The following is a 16,666-nucleotide window of genomic DNA, read 5'->3' as shown; positions in this document are numbered from 1 at the left end:
AGTAAGTTTTTTTTTTTTTTTTGGTCTTTTTAGGGCTGCACCTGCGGCATATGGAGGTTCCCAGGCTAGGGGTTGAATCAGAGCTGTAGCCACTGGCCTACGCCACGGCAACTCAGGATCCGAGCCATGTCTGCAACCTACACCATAGCTCACGGCAACACCAGATCCTTAACCCACTGAGCGAAGCCAGGGGTCTAACCTGTGCCCTCAAGGACACTTAGTCAGATTCGTTTTCCCTGAGTCACAATGGGAACTCCAAAAACATTTTTGATTCATTTTGTCTTCAGATCAGAGAGATTTTAAAAAGCAGTTAAATATGTATTTTCTGTGATGTTTCCAAGTGAAAACAGAAAAAAACCATTTAGACAAAATCAAAATTCTTATTATATTTTCCTAATTGTGAAGGGAAAAATTTTAAAGTTGAGATTTTGGAGAATATTAGGAAAATATTAATGAAACATTTGCCAGTAAATCTGAAAGAATAAAGACATATTTTATTAAATTAGCTATTTTCCTATAAACATATTGTTTTGTTTGTATAGAAAAACACAGTAGGACTTGATCTTGAGAAAATAATACACACAATGATTTAGCTGTAAGGATGTTAGTGGTAGCACATCGTTAATACTGGTATGAGCATAAAATAAAATACCATACAGACATTAAAAATGGTGTAGGCATTGACTGAAGTATGTATGGTGATGGAGCTATTTCTTTTAAGAGACTGCAATGATAAGATTAAAATATACTGCTTATTAATTTCTGCATTCTGCCAGGAATAGCACAATACTTATTGGATGGTATCAGGCACATGGTATATGTCACCTATTAGAGTTTTTTACAGTTTCATATAATACATTATTTAATATGACTAAATTTCTTTTACAGTTTCATATAATACATTATTTAATATGACTTTTACAGTTTCATATAATAGTCTTTTACAGTTTAATATAATGTATTATTTAATATGACTAAATTTCTTAAATTATTGTTGATAAATTATTTTGCAAATTATCACATTGGAATGAAGAGTGGATTAATGTCGGTATGACTGTTGAGGACCCCTAGTGGTCAAATGTGGCAGTGTTGAAACTCATGTATACACTCAAATTGCCATTTACTAAAACCTACTGAGTTATGGGAAACGGCGGAGTAAGATAGTCATCACGATCAAGAACCTTAGGTTTAGGGAGTTCCTGCTGTGGTGCAGTGGGTTAATGATCTGGATTGTCTCTACAGTGTTGCCGGTTCAATCCCCTGCCTGGTGCAGTGGGATAAGGATCTGGCATTGCTGCAGCTGTGGTGTAGGCCACAACTGAAGCTTAGGTTTGATCCCTGGCCCAGAAACTGTCATGTGCTGCAGGTGCTGCCAAAAAATAAATAAGTAAATAAGTAACCTTGGGTTTATATAGCACTTTGCAACTCACAAAACACTTAATTACATAACACCCAGTCTTTTGAACATTATTCTGTGAGATAGTTATTATTATCTTCTTTAGACTATAAATACCATAAAGACAGAAATTGCATGTTTTGTTTAACCACTCTGTTCCCAAAGTCTAAACCAGTGCCTGGCACATAGTGGGCATTTGGCAAATATTTGCTAATAAATAAATGAATGAAGTCTCCTTTTGTAGATGAGGAAATTGAGACTCAAGATAATTGACAATAGGAGTTCCCATTGTGGCTCAGTGGTTAATGAACCTGACTAGCATCCATGAGGACACGGGTTCGATCCTTGGCCTCGCTCAGTGAGCTAAAGATCCAGTGTTGCCGTGAGCTGTGGCTTAGGACGCAGACACGGCTCAGATCCCATTGCTGTGGCTGTGGTATAGGCCGATGGCTATAGTTCCAATTGGACCACTAATCTGGGAACCTCCATATGCCATAGGTGCAGCCCTAAAAAAACAAAAAGGCCAAAAAAAAAAAAGATAATTGACAATAGTAAATATAAAAATATCTAGTAGGATTGATTGAATTTTATTTAAAGGATAAAGTTAATTTTTTATCTATTTATAGTTTTATGCAAACTTGAATTGTTCTTTGTGTTAGTGTGACAAAATTGGACTTAAGTGGCATCTTTGAAAAAATCCACTCGAATATTACATCTTGCTTTTTCTTTATTCTGAGAAATATCTTCTTGATGTAATTGGTTTTGGATTACCCTTTATTTTAAATATTCTAAGCTTGAATAGATTTAGGGATTAGTGTATTTTTACATTTTTAGTTTAATATTTATAAAGCTCTTTTTTATTCAAAGTACTCTAGGAATAATGAATTATTGCACTCAATTTTCAGGAGGATGCAGTGAAGTAGAGGTGCTCTGTAAATATTTGCTGGGTAAATGAATGAGACGATAAATTAAAGCTAGCACAAAATACTTATCTTAGCAATTAAAATCAATTTCCTGCTAGTGCCATGGAAATAGATATTGGTAAGAGGTACTTGTAGGTGACCTTAGAACCTCCACTGTAAGCAACGTTTAAAAATAAATGATTGTCCTTTGAGGGAACAGATTCCTTATGCTTCTTGCAAGAGGAATAAATAAATTTAAATTTCTCTCACACAGCCCTGAAAAGGTGATGTAAAGTTGTGCCCTGTAGGTAACCCATGGCCTGGTACAGTGCTCGGGAGCGCAGTAAATGCCTGTGGGAGAAGAGGCCAGGCTTGTGTGCACGGGAAGAGGAGCGGAATGGGACAGTTTTCATTTCAGCCCCAAGCCCTGAGGTACAGCGAAGCACGTGATTTTAAGTCTCAAGGTGTGGTGGTTCCCCTTTACCTTAAGCAGAAATAATGTTTGAAGTTCACAAAGTCCCAGGTCTCCTTAAAGATTAAAAACTAAAAACCAAAAGCGAACACTGCTGGGAGGGACAGCCTGTGACCTTAGCGAAGCTCACAGGGGTCGTAAAGAAGGGAGACTGGTTCGTGGTCTTCGGAGGCTCCTCCAGCAGAGCTGAGAGGTACTGTTCTGACTTTAGCCACTGCTCCCCCACCCCAGCCCTTCACCTGGCTCACCGTTAACCTTCACATCACAGCCGAAACGTCCCTTCCTCAGAGGCTTCCAGACCCTCCCAGCCTGGCGTGGATGCCTCTGGAGTACTTTCTTCCCACCTTGCATTTTTTCCTGTCGCTGCATTGCCACCTACCAGGACTTTGCCATTTACTCGTCTAAATCCCTCACCAGACTCGGGGGAAAGGTGGCAGACAGAGACCTCCATGTCTCACTTGTGCACAACTGCATCTTCTGCATTTAATGCCTACATCGAGTGCTTAAATGCAGTAGAAGGATGGAGGGAAGGAAATATCCTTTTACTGATAGAAATCGGCATCAGTCTGTAAAAGTGAACCTCTAGTTGATCCGCCTCCTGTGAAAGAATTTTTTTTCCCTGAGGTAATGTGGTAGAGTTTGAAGAAGTCTGCAAATATGACCTGCTTATTTCTGGAGAGAAATGGAGAGGAGAAGGGTCCAGTAATAAGAGAGGCCTTGAAGTTATGGATTCCTTTTGTTATGTTAATGCAACAGAGAATGCTTAACACCCAGAGGGAAAATCTTAGAAACTTCCCAACTTCCTTTCCAGGTTTGTGTTTTAACATATTTGTTTTCAGGGTTTTTAGAGGATATCTCACATAATGTATTAGATTATACATTATAGATTAGTAAGGGTCCTGCTTCTGTTTAACTCAGTCCTCACTTTGAACAGGTAAGAAAACTCAGGCCAAGGAGTTTGTTGATGGAGCCTATTAGCTACTGAATTCAAACCAACCTGTGAGCAGCAGAGTGAAGGCAAAATGCTAGAGGCAGTTGTCCCAGGGGGCTATGGGAGTCACCCTGATTGCTGGCCCCTTCAGTGGATCCTAAATGCATTGGTTCCAGCCCAGCAGATTCTTTATTCCCTGTGTTGATGATTGGTTCCAAAATAATCTACTCGACCACAAGGTAGTGAAACACCAATTCATTCATTTGCTCATTTAGCAAACAGTTTTTCTGAGTGCTTCCTCTGTGGCAAACACCAGTTGGGTGCTAGGATACAATGGTAAGACAGTCCCTGCTCTCCAGGGGATGGCAGTTCTTCATTCAAGTGGTTAAAAAAAAAAAAATGTTCTTTTTGACTATAGCCTGATCAGCTCTTTCTGGGGTGAAACACCTTAGTGAGAATAGCTTGTCTTTTCTTACATGGCTTCAGATCATAAAAAAAGTGAGAAACTGGTGTTTGTATCTGAGCCTCAAGAATAAGAGTTATTCACTACCAATTTTTGCTTAGAAAATGGAGCAGTAAGAATCAAATCCTGAACAAGGGATTGGAAACAGAAAGGAATCTGAGCTTTCTCCGGATAAGCCATTACTTACAAACCAAGAAGCCCATCTCTAACACAAGAATGCTCTTCTAACTCCATAGACTATTTCTCGTGACACTAGGGATTGATTCCCACCCTGCTGCCTCCATAGACTCCACCTTGGCGGGATCTCAAACCAAGTGCCTGTGGGAAGACTGGGCTCCTTCCAGCCACCTCAGTTACGTCAGGGGAACACAGCTTCAAACAGACACTCCCTGTGATCTGACGTCTCATTGCCTCTTCCCGCTGCCCCAGCACATGACAGAGGAAACTTGTCCTGTGAAATGCTTGCTATGATCACGAACACGTTCTGGGCCTTTGCAGCATCTTCCTGGTGTGCTGTAGCCCCAAGGGACCCATATGGGTCCTGGGAAGACCTGTTATATTAGGTCGGATCTTTGGTTGCAAGAAAAAGATTGATTTCGATTTTCCTTAGTGTTGTGTTATTTTTTATGATACACAGAACCTAAAGGATAGCAGGAACCCACAGCACCCCAGAAGTGTTTGTGCAGTGAGCCTCACAGAAATGAGAACTGGAGTCACTGAGAAGAGTAGGAGCTCTAGAAATAGGTAACCTCCTCTCCCTTCTGCGCCTGACTTTCCGCCTTTCACTCCAGTGCCCTGCCATGGACACACTCTAGCCAGCCCCAAGTTTCTGCTCCACTTTGTGTGTTTTCTGGCATCTTCTCCAAAAGAAAACAAACAAACAAACAAACAAACAAACAAACAAACAAACCAGCCAATCAACCAGCCAATCAATCAACCAACCAAATGAAAACTACCTGATACTATTTGCCACTTACAAAGTCTCAAGAGAGAATCTGATTGGCTTAGTTACTTACCATTGTTCTTTTGGGGGCAGTGTTTTTCTCCAGGCCACTGCATGGGTCCTTAGTCAACCAGTGAATTGGCTGCCCTCATATACACCCCACTCTTGGTCAACCAGTGTGATGAACATATAGGTCTCATGGTCTGGAATGTGTCTACCTTAATGTAAGAAGCAGCTTGGTTCATGTGTCCTAGCAGAAGCTGTAGCTAGTTTGGTTGAATTTGGTCTGAGCTACCTAGGGAGGTCTCTTGCATTAAGGAGCCTTCAATTTCCAGCACTGACCTTGTCTTTCAAGGTCATTGAGACCAATATGAAGTAGATGTGTCCCTGGGGTCCTCCCAAATCCAGATCTCACTTTTGATGGCTGGAGATGCTCAAATACATGGATGTTACTGAGGATGTGTATGAGTAATGTTCAAATCAGCAAGGTTTATTTTATCCCTGCATCTTGGGGATTCACCAGTCTTCACCGAACTGACCCCCTCTGGGAACGTCCGTAAGCCATGGGTGTGGCCCTAAAAAAAGACAAAAAAAATTTGTGGAAATATATAAATTTAAGAAAGGATAGTATGGTACTAGCAGACCAATGAAATAGAACAGAGAATTTTAGAAATAGATTTATACAAAATGTTCCCAATTGATTTTTGACAAAAGTACAAAAGAAATTCAATGGGGGAGGGATAGATAGCTTTTTAAACAAGTGGATTAGTAAATTGTGGTGTATTCCTAAAATTAGATAGTACAACAACAATAACTACTGTTACACACAACAACATAATGAATCTTACAGATGCAATGATTGTCAAAAGCAGCCATATACCAGAGCATCGTAACAAAACATAGGAATGAATCTTCATTCATTCATTCAAGTGAGGACCTACCATGAGCTGGGCACTGAGTCAGGGCTTTCAAGCATGCTAACACGGATTGATGGGCTCTTCTAATGTTTCCCTTTTGAAGTTGCAGGAGAACATCCCATGCGATGACTGTTGATTTGAAGAGAGATCTGTGATATCCGTAAAGTGCATAAAATGATTGTTCACTTTGTACTCATTTTGTGCTTTTAAATCTCAAGGTCATATGCTCCGGATGGCTTCATTTGAAGTTAAATGGCTTGACCTCACTTGCAAATAATACTGATGGAGTGTGCTCAAAAAAAGGAGTGTCAGCTAAGAAGGAAAATGTCTCTGGGTGAAGGCAGCAAACTGGGAGATTTCGTATCTTTTGTGGGCTAAGATTGAGTTAGTTATGAAGCCCCTTGATACTTCCATTTTTAAAGTGACAAACAATGGTACTTGCTATTTAATAGTAAGTAAATCATAATCATCTTCAACAACACAGATGCCCCAATTAAAGATCTGGCTGTGAGCCATACAACATTAGACATGTCACAAAGGGGACACAATATATTACATAAATCAGGTTCCCTCAGACGGCTAGCTCTTCAATTTTTAATCAACAGGTGGTGAGTCAAAAATTATGAATCCCTAGGTGGTTCGAAAATGCAGTTCAACTTCCCTCTCATAACCCAACACTTGCAACTCATTTATTTATTTATTCATTCACCATTTGTTAAGTACTTTCTACCTTCCTTGAATTCAACAAAGATTTATTACTTGACCATGTGTGCTCGGCTTTGGGTAATGGTGAACAAAACATGGGTTAGACCTTCCAGGACTTTACAGTCTAATGGAAGAACTGTTGATGCCCATGGTCTGACCCAGATTGTGCTGTCAAAAAGCTCCCTCCTTAGCACGAAGACAAACTGGTAAGACAACTTGCAGAAACAATGTGATGAGTGTATGGAGGTGTTCTTGGGAATGAGTGGCAATCTCTCCAAGGGTCCTGGGAAGGCTTCTCTAAGAAGCTAATGCATAGCTGGACCTTGAAAGGAGAACCAGAGTTTCTAGGCATCTGGGGAAACATATTTCAAGTAGAAGGAGTGGCAGGATGCTGAGTAAGGAAATGTGAAACAGCATTGTTTCCATGTCTCAGCTATTGAGAATAGTGCTGCAGTGAACATACGGGTGCATGTGTCTTTTTCAAGGAAAGTTTTGTTTGGATATATGCCCAAGAGTGGGACTTCTGGGTCATGTGGTAGTTCTATATTTAGTTTTCTAAGGTACCTCCATAGTGTTTTCCATAGAGGCTCCAACTTTAAATCCTTCTACTCACCCGTACACTCCACTTCTCATTGCTATACAAGCATTCCTTTCTCATCCATCTTATTGCCCCTACCTCTTCTCTCTAGATACCTGACGTGCACCACCCTCCGAGGCTAGCCCAGCTGCACTGCCCTTGCGCAGCCTTCTCTGACCACTTCGTGCCCAACTGGTCTGCTGTATGTTCATCCACTATGGTTTGGAGCTAAGAACAGAAGACTAGAATGTGAGCCTCACAAGGGCAGGGTTTTGTCTATTTAACTGCTGTCTTCCCAGGTATGGACCAGTGCTTGGAACATGGTAGGTACCTGATAAACATTTATTTGTTGAGTGAAGGAATGACTATAAGGTCCTTCGTAAATATTTAAGAAAGAAAACATGGGATTCGGTAAAGCTACACAGGGTGTAATTCAGCTGAATTTGTAACATTCTGATTTATTAACTGGATTATGGCTGTGCAGATGTTTGTCATATTATTCTCCATTTGTATATCTGGAATATTTCACAATGAAGAAACAAAACAACAAACCCCCCCACCCCCCATACCTCCTCTGGTGAATGCTCTGGTGCGCACCCATATCCACCCCAGCCTTCAGGACTGTAGCTCTTGCTCCTCCAGCTGCCTAGCGTGCTGGCAGGTCCATCATCTCACTCTGGCTTAAGTTTTGAACTTCCTCCATTCCTAACTGCCTTTGTGTGAATGGATCTGATTTGTCCCCAGGGGCAGCCCGTGGTCAGTGACTGCTTGATACATGGATGCAAAGGCTCATCCCTTGTTCCTCAATTCGGAACCCCTCTGTAGGGCCATCCAGGCTCCAGAACTTCCTGTGGGCTGGGCTGAGGTGTCTGTTGTGATAGTATCACAGCCGGCCTTCTCCTGCCCCATCCTGCCTCCTCCCCTTCCCTTCCAGGTGTTGACCTGAGAGCACCTCCGTGCACAGGATGCACACAAATCTCCATTTCCGAGTCTTTTTTCCAGGGGAACTTGATCTGTGACACTGTCCTTCCAAGAAAAAAGGAGAGGGAGAGAGACTGAGACCACAATTAGATTGTTAAAGATAACTCACCTACCTCTATCTTTTTCTTTAGCACCTGCCCACCCCACCGTGTATCCCAGTTGATTTTTCAATCTCTAGCCTAAAATGCTCCACAAAATTCTAGGTCTGGATATGAACAAGAAAAAAAAAAAAAAGGAACACTGATTATTTTTTAATGCACAATAAGAAAATGATATATTTTTTCTTTCCCACAGAAGGATTTTGTGGGTTGGAGAACATTCTGGCACCTGGTTTTGTTGTTTCCACCAAATGAGTCATTCAAAGGTTGCAGGTGATTCCATCTGAGCAGAGGTGTATGACTGGAGAAAAAATAAACAGAGTCTAAAACAACACACAAGAACCACTGACTTGTGTGATGTGAATAACAGATACTCCTAGCACTGAGAGGAGGGGAAAGTCAGTGAGATAAAGCAGTAGAATCAGGCTCAAAACATGGACCAGGGTGAAAATAAATGAGAAAAAGGAGCACTTGAAAGCAGTCATCTCTCCACAGGCTTTACAGGTCTTGGAGAAAAGTCAGTCATTTGATCTTGGACCATAACCTAAAAACTGTCAAGAGCGAAGGCTCCCTCCCTTCTCCCAACTACCCCCCTCCTCACCGCACCCACCCAGTCCCAATCCCCATAACCCTGTACCTAGTTAACTTGTAAACTGCAAGACTGCAGGGATTCCTCTCCTAGAAATACACACACACACACACACACACACACACACACACACACACACAGGGCAGAATGCCTATTCCTACAGTGATTCCTAAAGCCCATGATAATCTCTAGTGTCTCCCTAGCCAAGCTCCCTAATGGGAGCAGACACTGTTTGGTTCTGCTCTCTAAATTCTCCTGGCAGGAAAGGGCTCTGGAAATAGATTTAAATCACAGCCCCACCACTTACTAGGCGTGGTCAAGTTACCACACCTCAATTTCCTCAACTAGAAAACGAGGATAACACTCCTAAGGTAGACATGAGGACTGAGCAGGAAAATGTTTCCGAAACACCAAGGGCAATGCTTGGAAAATCTATGTAGGGTTTTTATAAGCAACTGATTTTTGGTTTTGTTTTGTTTTTGTTTTTAGCAAAAAAAAAAAAAAAGATTCTAAGAAGGTATAGGAACAAAACACATACATATTTCAATACTATGCAAATTATTTTAAACTGGCTGTGATGTAGGATTAAAATAAATCTAGTGAGGAAAGAAGGGAGGCATAGACTTCACGTTCCTACCAAGCCATCTGTAGAAATGTTAAAATTAGAACATTCCTGTGACAGAGGATTGTCATGTTCTTTGAACTGAATTGTGAAGGGAAAAAATGATCCAATTCTGTTTAATGTAACAATTCCTATGAGAGTAATTAAAATCTGAAGTTCTGTTTCCTTTTTTAGGAGTAATGTCTTCTTGAAATGAGCTCTAATTGTCCCTATTTACACATTGGCTGCGGACAGCCCATCCCAGGCAGGCAATTAGCTCCCTTCCAGAACAAAGCAGTGACCATCTTTCAGCTGCTTTCTGGCTTTTGAGCTTAGGAGGCAAAGGAGAGTTTTTGGCTCCCTTGCAAAATGGAGTTTAAAACTGCCACAAGCGCCAGTTGCAAGAATGATAATTGCATAGTTTGTTACAACTGATTTATACAGGCTCCAGGAAAGAATGAAGAGCTTCTGGCTAAAACTGTCGAAGGAATAATCAGTGATACATGAAATTTTCTCTTCTTGAGATTTTAATGGCTGCATTTAGAATAAAATGATAATGCTGACCTATTTCTCATATAGTGAATAATCCAGCTGATATCTGGGGGTATCTCTTATAATCATTAACATAGATACTGCCCTTTTGAATATTCACTATGATCTGCTTTATATAAGTATTTTGCACATTTCAGATGAACTTTCAATGAAAAAAATTTTAATTAGTTGAATTACACCTCGTAAAAGAATGTATACAAAAGTTAAAATTGTGCTACTGGGCCCAACAAAAACTTTTACGCGCCACTAAGAGCTTTTGCAGAAAGCATCTAGAGTGAATTAAACAGGCCCCCCGCCGCCCCCCCCCCGCAAAACACACAATACACATGTGCACTCAGCTCAGAAGAAATGGAATGATTCTGATTTTGTATGTCACATGCAAATATCGTACCTTGCTTGCTTCATTCAGTCTAGAAGTTTATTATATGAATTTAATCTAGCTACATTTACTGTGATTACTGATGTAATTTGGACTATCTCTGCTATTTTACTCTGAGTTTCTATCTTCATACTTCCTTTTCCTTTTCTCCTTTACTGACTTCTGTTCCCTTCCCCTCACTTCTTTTTACCAGTCTGCACACATTCTATTTCTCTTCTTTTAATGGTTACATTAAAAATGTTAATGTGTAAAATACAACTCTCAGTTAAAACAAGGAACTTAGCATGTGTATTTTCCCTTTTAATCTCACTCATCACCATCTTTCATTTATCTAGAATTTTAGATCCATTTTGCCTCTAAATAAGAAAAAATAATTATTATTTCTAATTTTGTACTCAGTCATTATTTCTATTTTATGGTCAACAACTGCATCCTTCACCTTACTCATAGATTTATTTTTCTTCTTCCTTTAATCATTTTGTCTGGGAAGATTTCTGGTTAACAAACTAGTTTAGTCTTTGCCTGAAAATATCTATTTCATTCTCTCCCTCTCTCTTTTAAAATTATACTCACCTTTGGGAATAAGGAATACTTTCCCATGATACAAAATTCAAGTATGTTAAATATTATTTTTGTTGGGTATAGAATTCTAGATTGAATATTGCTTTTCCTTGGTATTTGGAGATGTAACTATTTATTCTGGCATCATTTTGCTGATTAGAAATTTTGCATCTGTCTGATTGTCATTATTTGTAGTTTCTCCTTGGTGGCTTTTAAGAATTTTCTCTTTCTTGATGTTCTTTGATTTTGCTTCTATAAGTTATTTAAGAGTAGGATGAGGAGTGCTCTGTCATAGCACAGTGCAAATGAATCTGACTAGGAACCATGAAGTTGCAGGTTCAATCTCTGGCCTTGCTCAGTGGATTAAGGATCTGGTGTTGTCATGAGCTGTGGTGTAGGTCACAAATGCAGCTCAGATCTGGTGTTGCTGTGGTTGTGGCTGTGGCCGGCGGCTGTAGCTTCGATTAGCCTGGGAACCTCCATATGCTGTGGGTGTGGCCCTAAAAAAGCCAAAAAAAAAAAAAAGTGGAGTTATTTTTTTAAGTTGTCTGTATGATATAACTTTTTTATATACCTTTTTTTTTTTTTTGGTCTTTTTGCCATTTCTTGGTCCACTCCTGTGGCATATGGAAGTTCCCAGGCTAGGGGTCAAATCGGAACTGTAGCCACTGGCCTACACCACAGCCAGAGCAACGCGGGATCCGAGCCACATCTGTGACCCACACCACAGCTCATGGCAACTCCTATATACATTTGATATACCTTTTTATTCTGAAAACTGACATCAGAGTCTTTCATGTCTCAACTTCATTTTCACTTTTTTTTTTCTCATTTAATCTTTTTGTGCTGGGGGGTTGTGTACTCAGTTTCAATCACTGATTCTTTAAACTGAATCCAGTCAACTGTTTGTATCTTTTTAATGCTACTTCTTATTTTCCAGAATTTATTTTATTTATTTTTTTTGCTGTTGTTTTGCTTTTTAGGGCCACACTTGTGGCAACACAGGATCTGAGCCGCATCTGTGACCTACACCACAGCTCAGGGCAATGCTGGATCCTTAACCCACCGAGCGAGGCCAGAGATCCAGCCCACATCCTCATGGATACTAGTTGGGTTTGTTACTGCTGAGCCACGACAGGAACTCCTTCCAAAATTTTTTTATTGGTAGTTTTTAATAAATCAATCAATCTTTCTTTCTTTCTTTCTTTCTTTCTTTCTTTCTTTCTTTCTTTCTTTCTTTCTTTCTTTCTTTCTTTCTTTTGTCCGTCCGTCCTTCCTTCCTTCCTTCCTTCCTTCCTTCCTTCCTTCCTTCCTTCCTTCCTTCCTTCCTTCCAATGGTTGCACCTGTGGCATATGGGCATTCCTAGGCCAGGGTTTGAACCCATATCTCTGTAGTGACCTGAGCCACTTCAGTTGGATTCTTAAACCATTGCACCACAGCAGGAACTCTGATAATTCTTCGTTCTGGATTATAACCTTCATCCTTTATCTAAGATTTTACATGTCTTTAAAAGCCTTTGGTGGGGGAGTTCCTGTTTTGGCTCAGCAGTAACCAACCTGACTAGTATCCTTGAGGACATGGGTTTGACCCCTGGCCCTGCTCAGTGGGTTAAGGATCTGGTGTTACCATGAGCTGTGGAGTAGGTCACAGATGCAGCTTGGATCTGACATTTCTGTGGCTGCAGTGTAGTCCGATAGCTACAGCTCCAATTTGACCCCTAGCCTGGGAACTTCCATATGCTGTGGGTGCAGCCCTTAAATAAAGGAAAAAAAAAAGTCTTTGGGGGGTTGCTATATTTCTATTTCTTTGACTATAAATTTTCCTGTTTATTTCATTTGTTAGGTATCTTTCTTGGGTTTGGATTACCTCATGAAGTTGTAAGCTTGTGACCTCAGCCCCACTCATTACACTAGGTGACTCTTCTGCTGTTCCACATAAGCTTTTTTAAAAAAATTGTGACCATAGATTTTAAAATCTGAGGATATATAAGCTATCATTTTAATGTATCTGGGCTGGAAAGAAAATATTTCCATGTGCCCTTACTTCTCTATTGTGACTGGAAACCAGTTTGATTTTTTTTTTTTTTGGTCTTTTTAGGGCTGCACCCATGGCATATAGAAGTTCCCAGGCTAGGGGTCGAATTGGAGCTGCAGCTGCCAGGCTACACCACAGTTACAGCAAAGCCATATCCGAGCATCATCTGTGACCTACCCCACAGCTCATGGCAATGATGGATCCTTGATCCACTGAGTGAGGCCCGGGATCAACATCTTATCCTCCTGGATACCAGTCAGATTCATTACCACTAAATAAATTGGGAACTCCCCAATTTATTTGATTTTTAAAAATCAAAGACTGAGAGAAAAGATAAAGGGGAAAATATACCAAATGTGTTTATGGAGTTAAATAAGATACAATGAAAAATAGATAGAATATAGCTCCGGAACATTTCTTCGTGAACCAACATTTCTATCTCTGTTAGGATTATACATATTTAAGTGCAAATAAACAGTTGAGGATTATGAAGCCATTCATTTGCTTTTCAACTTCAGCAATTATTGACTGACTGCCTCTGCCCAGAAGTGTACCAAGTGTAGTTATGCAAAGACAATGAGTCTTATTTTTTTCATCTGTAAAATGGGGATAATAGCATATACCGTGCAAGCTAGTTGTTAAAAGTAGACATGACAATTGTAAAGTGCTTAGCAGAGTATCTGGTGTATGGTGGGTATCTCACAAATGGGAGCTTCTGTTATTACTATTACTCTTATCAATTGACTCTGTCGTCACAGAGATCGTGCCAGTTTGGGAAGACAGACAGACATTACTTAAATACACACTTATAAAATGTGAAGACGGGACTTGATCATGCTTGGGATGGCTGGGAAGCCTTTGTAGAGAAGACACTTGAAGTGGGTATTGAAGATTTAGTAGGTGTTTGTTAAGTGGAAATACTGGAGAAGTGGAAAACCATGTTCTAAGACATGGAAACTTGACAAATTCTCTTCTGGGACCTGAAAACACTCAGGCTGAGTGGAAGCTGCGGCTGAGCAGAGCTAGAGAAGATGTATTTGAAGAGGTAGGCAGAGGCCAAGGAAAGAAGGAAGGACATTTCAGTTACAAGCTGTGACCATCTGGAGGAGAGATGCTGAGGGCCTCAGTTAAACAAAGGTGGTAGACATGACGAGGTGGGAATAGATTTGAAAAACAGGAGGTCAGATATATAGGACTTAGCAACTGATAGAAGGTGGAAATTCAAATGTCAGTAAGACTGCTTACCAGCTGTGGGACTTGCTCAAGTTATTTGAACTCTCTGGACCTTAACTTCCTCACCAATAAACTGACAATAAAAATAGGCCTATTTCATGAGATCGTATTGAGCCTGAAAAGAGAAAATACACGTGAAGCATTTAAAAGAGCACCTAACTCATGGAAAATACCATTAAATGATAAATACGATTTTCAGGTGGGACGTGCAGGGTGCTGGAGGAACCAGCAAGGAAGCCAAGATTTCTGGCTTAGCAACTGAGAAGTTGCTGCTGCTACTGGTGGAGACAGGGACCTTGGAGGAAGAACAGGCTTGCCTCAGATTTCCTGCCCATCAGTTAGGAAGAATCAAGTTGTGGTGAGGGACCAGGTGTAACAAACGTTCTAGGAGATAGTCATTTGCTTCATTAGATGAACCAATTGAGAGCTTTCCTCCGTAGTGTAACTGGGGGAGAATGGAATGAGACGTGGGGCCTGAGGTAGAAACGTCCAGGAGGTCCCTGGGGACTGCCTTGTCACCTTAGAGTCACAGTGAGAAATGCACAGAAGGAAGGTGAAGGAACTTAGGAGCACATTAAGAAACCAGTATGATATCATCCACACTCTGCTTCAAAGCTGAGAGAGAGAAACCAGGCACTAGGAGGTCAAACTCTCGATCCTCTGAGTTTCAAATAGAATTTGGTGTGAGTTTTTATCTGTTAAGATCATATCCTCATGCATAACAGTTTTTTTATGTTATGTTATTTTATGTCATCTTGTAAAAACTTTGGAGGGTAAGAAGAACAGATAATGTGTCCATTTTACAGATGAGAAAGCCAAGGCTCAGGGAGATGCTATTATTTCCTCTAATTTTCATGGCTGGAAAATCTGGTAAAATCAGGACTAACGCCAAATATTTTAGTTTCCATTTCCTTGCTCTTCCCATTTGTTTCTGCTACTCAGTGTGCATCTTACTAGCAGGGAACACTTTTCCTCATCTCTTGATGTTTCCTTCCCATTAGGGACCCTCAGTGGGACCCTTATCTGGCCTCTCTTCCTTTCCTCACTCCCCAGCACCACCCTCCCCGGGGGGAGGTAATAATTTACCTGATTAGTACGTTTAGGAAGAATTCTCCCCTTCTTCCATTTTGAGGGAGTCTGCCTGCCCAGAGCAAAGTTCTACTCTGCTCTGCAGTTCTAGGAGGTGTGGGGAAGGTGGCTGGATGAGAGCAGGGAAGCCTTTCTGGTTCATTTCTGCCTGGAATTTGGTTCTTAAATTTATCTAGTCCAGTCAACAGGCCCATGTGGTTAATACCCTAAACGTTCCCCTCCCATCGAGCCTCTATTATGAATCACATTGATATTCTGGTTTCTTTCCTTACTCATAATTTTTTTTTTTGCAACATGCTCAGAACCTGGATGAAGAGTAGGGTTACTATTTACTGGGGGTTTCCCTGGAGACCTCCCACAAATCTGGAACACGCTAGGGAGTTTGGAAATAAGAGTCAATTGTGGGAGTTCCTGGCATGGCACAGCAGAAACGAATCGGACTATGAACCCTGAGATTGTGGATTTGATCCCTAGCCTTGCTCAGTGGGTTAAGGATCCGGCACTGCCATGAGCTGTGGTGTGGGTTGCAGATGTGGCTTGGATCTGGTGTTGCTATGGCTGTAGTGTAGGCTGGCAGCTGTAGCTCCTATTCAACTCCTAGCCTGGGAACCTCCATATGCCACGGGTGCAGCCCTAAAAAAAGACAAAAAAAAAAAGAGAGTGAATTGTGGGAGCAAACAATCTCAACCAAATACTACAATCACCACAGGGATATTGTGTGACTCAGAAAATGTATTAGAGAAGTTCTCCTGTGGCACAGCAGGTCAAGAATCTGGCATTGTCACTGCAGTGGCTCAGGTCACTGCTGTGGCACAAGTTCCATCCCTGGGCCAGGAACTCCAGCATGCCGGAGGTGTGGCCCCCCCCCAAAATATGTTAGTCATCAACAGAAGTTAGCTGGGAGAATCCATTTTAGTAAGAGTAGCAATCGATAGATGGAAATGGTAAAAATGAAACCCATTCTCTTAGGAGAAAAATCAATGGAGCAGATGACAAATTAAACTCTAGTCATTGCTTAAGTCTCTAGGAACAAAAATAAAATCAATATATACCAAGTATGCAGTGGTTCTCGAAATAGCATCAGAAATGAACACTAAGGTAGAGCTTATGGCGAAAACTGATTTTTATAAAATAGCCTCATACATAAGCTTCTTTTCTGAAATAGCATCTTGATAGTCATCTCTTCACTGCAGCCTTCCCAGATTAATCTTACCCAATGAAACATTTTTTTTTTTAGTGATT

This window comes from Phacochoerus africanus, chromosome 7, assembly GCF_016906955.1.
Source record: "Phacochoerus africanus isolate WHEZ1 chromosome 7, ROS_Pafr_v1, whole genome shotgun sequence".
NCBI lineage: Eukaryota > Metazoa > Chordata > Mammalia > Artiodactyla > Suidae > Phacochoerus > Phacochoerus africanus.
The sequence above is the reverse complement of the archived record's forward strand: the minus strand, read 5'-3'. Positions refer to the sequence as shown.